This window comes from Nycticebus coucang, chromosome 2, assembly GCF_027406575.1.
Source record: "Nycticebus coucang isolate mNycCou1 chromosome 2, mNycCou1.pri, whole genome shotgun sequence".
Taxonomy (NCBI): Eukaryota; Metazoa; Chordata; class Mammalia; order Primates; family Lorisidae; genus Nycticebus; species Nycticebus coucang.
This window is the reverse complement of record NC_069781.1, coordinates 161506665-161513033: the sequence shown is the minus strand read 5'-3', so window position 1 is coordinate 161513033 and position 6369 is coordinate 161506665.

The following is a 6369-nucleotide window of genomic DNA, read 5'->3' as shown; positions in this document are numbered from 1 at the left end:
TTTGAATCATATTAACAATTAGTTTATTTTTATTTTTATTTTTATTTATTTATTTTTTAGACAGAGTCTCACTATGTCACCCTCAGTAGAATGTTGTGGCGTCACAGCTCACAACCACCTCAGACTCTTGGGCTTAAGCAATTCATTTGCCTCAGCCTCCCAAGTAGCTGGGACTACAGGTGTCACCACAATGCCGGGCTATTTTTTTGTTACAATTGTCATTGTTGTTTAGCTGGCTGGAGCCGGGTTCTAACCTACCACCCTTGGTGCATGTGGCCAGCATTGAGCTATGGGCGCTGAGCCTAACAATTAGTTTAAAGCTTCACCAAATTCCCATGCTTCATAAAAACAACCCATTAGTTTATATAATCTATTAAAATTTCATAGCACTTTCATATATGTGTGTGTGTGATTAAATATCTCAAAAATCCTGTGGAGTGGGTACCCTTAATTGAGTAATTCTGCAGACAATGTTGCTACCTACCCAGGGGACAGTGACAGTATCTGGAGACATTATTGGTGGTTATGACATCTTACAAAGAACAGAAAAGGAACTATCCAGCCCCAAATTTCAAAAGTCTCAAAGTTTTGAAACACTTTAGTCTATATTAAAAGATGACTAAAACAAATACCCAAGAACTGAAGTTAAATGTCTGAGGTCACACAGTTGGTCATTTGCTCTTTTTCTCTATATTAAGCCTAGAAACCAAATATTTCCATCTCTTTACATGTTACTTTTATAGTAATTGTGTTCTACTTTACTGGGTGCTTGAATGCTCAGTCATGCTACAAAAATTCCATATTAAAGGAAAATTTCTTCTTTTATAATTTGCAATAGCAAGAAGGATCCCTTCAGGAACTGTTGATCAGGGGAGAGGCAGTGCCCTGGCATGATCTCAGCATATATGGATTGCCTTTTGTTTCTGGAGTTGTCTCAGGACTAAAATCCAGGGGTTTCCAGGTGAGAATGGAAGCAGAGAAGAGAGGCTAGTTAACTAAATTAAAATTGAGTTAGATGAGGAGAGAAGAAGTAAGATTTGTCCTGGGAGAAAGGAGAGACAATCCCTGAGATCACTCATGCACGTAAAGAAAAAACAGCCTGGAGAAATTCTTTGATTCAAGTTCAAGCATTCTGTGGGTTTTAAGTGATGCCTGCAGGTGTTTGGGGTGTATGAGGAACAGTTTCAGTGATTCTATGCTAGGGTGAACATCACACACACAATAGAAGCTACTTTAAGGCAGGACACTGATACATCAACAAAAATTCTGATTCATTAGCTATAGGTTGGGGCTTGGCTGATTGCACTTGAGCATATTCCCCTTATTGATTTTGATTCTGAGGGTCAGAATAAGTCAAACGCTGGAGGTAACCAAACCTGAAATACAGAAAAGGTATAGCTTGATCCTTCTTTTTCCTGGAAACATCTAGACAAGTGTTCTTAAATATTTGTGATTTATTATTCAGTTTCCTATTCTTAATGATATTAAACCCCTTTTATGGTGGCTCCCATAGCTCAGTCAGCAGGGTGCCGGCCACATCCACCTAGGGTGGTGGGTTCAAACCTGGCCCAGGCCTACTAAACAACAATGACAAGTGCAACCAAAAAATAGCCAGGTATTCTGGTGGGTGCCTACAGTCCCAGCTAGTTGAGGCAAGAGAATCCCTTAAGCCCAAGAGTTTGAGGTTGCTGTGAGCTGTGATGCAATGACACTCTACCCAGGGCAACAGTTTGAGACTCTGTCTCAAAACAAACAAACAAACAAAACCCTTTTATGGATCTCATAGAAGACATTCAGGTATAAAAAATAAGCATTTTGTAATTCTGAGTTAGCTGGAAATAATTTCTACATAACCTCCTCCTTCCATCAAGAAAGCACTTAAAGTCAAATCTTGGTAAACATGGGCTTTTCTTGATCAAGTTAATTTTGTTCTCTGTAATAGTTATGAATAGCTGAGCATATATTGTAGTTTTGGGATTGGAATCTAAGAAGCCCAGAATTCCCATCTTTTCATGTAGGTGTGCATTGACGTGTATGTCATCTAGTTTGTGTGACGTGACGTGTCTGCCATCTAGCTTAGATGTGGCCACACCACCTTGCTGCCAACCACTACGCTTATCAGGTCTCCCGTCTTAGGCTTCCAGCTGCTTGTTCCTGCATCCTTCATTCTGGCCATAATGCTTTTGCAGCTCTGCAGACTCATATGTTCACTTAATGTCCTAGTTACAAGTATTGTCCTGGGTGCTTAGCTCTCCCTCATCCCTCACATAATACCCCCTCCTACATCTTGACAAGTTTTCTTCTTATATACATCTCAAACCCATTCACCTTAATATCTTATTTCAGATCACTGTAACATTATAGTAGATTTTTAATGCTACTTCAGTTTCCAGACATGAAGATCCTGAATCCACACATCTAAAATGTAGAACCTAGATACTCAACATTTATAGAATAGAATCCTGAAATTGGAGCATGTTCACAGGTCTGACAAGTCTTACATCTGCTTGCCTCCTGCCACATCCTACCTCATATTTTAAAGTCCCACCACCTCAGAGAACTTACAGAATCTCACAGGCACCACTTTCCTTCTTAGCTCCAAGCATCAGTTAATGTTCTTTCTTTTGCCTAGGATGTCCTTCCTAACTTTCTTTACCTGGACAAACTAACACTTTAAGACTCAGCCTGTAACTCACCTTCAATATGAAATACTCTTTTCTCTAAATTCCCCTAGAAAAGCTGATTACCTTTATCATGATAGTTAACCTTCTTGAAGGGAAAATTTAGATTTTTCATAATGGTAAACGTAGAGAATATTCCATACTCATTCTTTCTTTCTTTCTTCCTTTTTTTTTTTTTTTTTTTTCTGAGACAGGGTCTTGCTCTGTTGCCTGGGCTATAGTGCAGTGGTATCATCATAGTTCACTGCAGCCTCAAACTTGGAGGTTCAAGAAATCACCAACCTCGGCCTCCTCAGTAGTTAGGACTACAGGTGCACACAGTGCACTTCTATATGGTACCCAGGCTGGTCTGGAGCTTCTCCCACTTTATCCTCCCAAAGTTCTAAGATTATAGGCATGAGCCTTCATGCCTTAGACACTCATTGTTTCTTTAAATTTTAGTGTCAAACGTGATGCGTAGAAAACATATAGTCATTCAATACAATTTTTGGCACAGTAGATGCCCAGAACAGGTGTGTTGAACTTCTCAAAACTGAGCATGTTTTTATTTCCTGACTTGGAGTTGGTTTGTGGTATTGAAGACTTAGAAGGCTGACATGATCCTAAGCGTCTGTGCTTCCTCAGTGTGAGGGACTGAACCAAGGAGTACAGAACAGACTGACTCCAGTTTATTCTGCCCCCTTGTTCCTGTTCTACTACATAGAACAGCTTCTCTCCACTTGTCCCCCCATCCCCAAATAGCAATAACTCCCAGTCATGTGTCCCATATATTACTAAATGCTCTTTTAAACCTATGAGGTTTGACAATTAAGTTCATGAACTCACCCTAGACAAAGTGCCACATACCTCATTGCTGATAGCATCACTATGGTCATCAGATGGCCAAGGGAAGTAGGTGACCATAGTGGTATTCACAATGAGGTTTGTAGCACTGTTTCTAGGACGAGTTTGCTAACTTAGTTGTCTGACTGTATAGTGTCATATCTCAATTTGTTCCCCTTTTCTTCCACGTTGTTTCATAGAGTCCATCATCACCCATATCCTACTTTTTACTTCCCTAGTATTTGACTGTCCGCACTTCCCTTCTCAGTACAGTCATTCCTTTCCCAAAGATCCATAAATGTTTAAAAAAAATAAATTAAAATTGCTGGAAGACTACTCCCTTACACCTTGCCTCCAGAAAAGCGGTGTATTCATTTGGACTTTCACTGTGGTTACAGTAACCTCAGTGACTTGAAGTGACTTTCCAGCCTTTTATCTCAAAAAGATCTGTCTCTGGTACATTCCAGAGTCCCTTATAAAGGTGAGCTATTCATTAACCCCCAAAGGAAGAAAGAGAGAACAGTAGAGAAATCACATATTTGACTTAGCAGAAGCTGTCTCTCTGGAAAATTGCTGAACTATATCAGACAATGTGATAATCCATTTCTAAAACCCTAACAAGTGTCCTTTCTTCTGACATATTTGCTTATGACACTTGAGCAATCCTGTGAAAACTATCCTTAATGGTTTTCTGAAGTGTTGACTACTAGAGAAATCAGAAGCAAGTTTCACCCTCTTCACACCTTTTTCCTAAATTGCCAATTGCTATTTCCCAGCCCTGGTTCTCTAGAAAGTCTCTCTTGGTTCCGTCATCTTGGCACATTCCAATCCATCTGTCAGACACATCAGTTCTGAGTTGTCTAAGTCTGCTATTTTATCCAGGGATTTAAAAGCATGTTTTACATTAACTTAACAGCCTAAAATAAAATTGAACTTTGTGTCCTCCCTACCTACGGGAAATAAATTTTATAATAAATGATCACTATAAAGAAATCTTTCACTGTAAATTCCTGATTAAATTTCATAATTTCTCCAATAAAAAGAACACCAAAGCAAGCAAAGTTGATGCAGCTTGTTAGTGAACATTAGCACCAAGGAAAAGAAAAAGATGTGGCATGGAACATGACATTTGTTTTTAAATACATGATTGAAAACATTTGTAAGTGTAAGAAAACAGAAGGAAAACTGGGTTTTGTCTGAACTGAAAAGTGGTATGACCTGGTCCAAACGGCTAATTCCATTGAGTCTCAACTTAGTTGAGATTTATCAATGGAATTTGCTTTTTCATATATAATCAGAACTTTTTTTCACATATAATCTTCTTGACTTTTGTTTCTCTTTTCTGTATGCTTGGACTGTCTACTTTCTTTCATCCCTATTTCTCATTTAAAAAATCCTTCTCTTTGCTGAAGGATCATCATCCCTGTATAAAAGCTTTTCTAGTTAAAGAGCCTCTTTCTTAATACACTTGTTTGCCACTTTTCCTATGCACCAATAATACACTGTGATTTTCTCTCATAGCACTTATTTTACTGTGCTGTGGTGATCTGCTTACTTAAAGCTTCACCACACGAAGAGTAAGACTGTGTACCTTTTTAATCCTTTACCTAGCACTTAGAACTATGGCCAGCACTCAGTAAATGATACATATTTGATTGTCTTTGGCTTGAATGAATGTATATCCTGTGTTTCTCATGCACAAATTATCCCAGCTTTACCTCTTTCTCAAGGCACAGCTGCAGTGACCAGTTCTGAGCAGTCTTCCACCTACTTTGCTGGAGAGCAACTCAAGGCTCTTTACCATGAACTTGTGTCATATGCTACTTGCTTTCCACTCTGGTGCCTCTCTGAAAGCCCTTTGTGGGATAGTTGGGGAATGCATTAGGCCTTCACATACAAGCAACTGGAAGTATGGAGAACTAATGACTCTGGGACTGCATTTACCCAAAGACAATGGATATATGCTCTGCCCTTCAGTCCTCTTGATGCATAACTCTGAAACAGAGTTTATAAGCCTTCTCAGAATGTTCTACCAAGACTGCAAACACTATCACCTACACCCATGGCTGCCTTGTTTTGGTTTTCTCTTTCCCTATTTCACTTTGATCCCTTTCTTCTGGATTATTTCCCAAATAAGACACATGTACTCAAGCCTTTCTCAGATTCCTTCTTTTGATTCAATCCCAACTAACACCAACATTGAACACTTGGAAATGCTCAAGAAAGAGTGAAATCTATGACCATGAAAAGTAAGACTTCAATGTTTTTCAACCTTTTTCATCTCACAGCACAGCTGAACCTATAGGGATACTTCCATAGTACACTTAAATTATGTTGATTGGAAAAAAAAGTAAAAAAAAATACACTTACTGCGCTTTCAATTTCTTGTGAAAATAATTTAATTAATGGTCTTTAGATCTTGTGACAGTACAGTGGTTGAAAATCACTGAATAAAAGGGATGAAGCTACAGATCCCTATTGCAACCTTCAAAGTATCCTTAGATGTGGTGGACTGTACTTTCACAAAATTAATACATTGCTGTCTCACATGCTTTTACAGAAGCATGTCCCTCCTCCTTCAAGAACTAGAGACTGTATTTTTCTCTTCTTGAATATATATGGAGGTTTGTGACTGCCTTTATTAATAGAATATACAGAAAATAATGCTATGGCAATATTAAGAATGGATGAGAAAATATACTTTTCATATAGGGACACATGACTTTGAGGGCCTCACCTTCCATATAAGAAATCCAGCCACCCTAAAGCTGTCATACTGGGGAGATGCTATGAAGAAACCACACAGGTAGAAAGAGAAGGCAGAGGGCCCGTTTGTTCCAGCCCCTACCTGCTGGTGTCTCCCTGC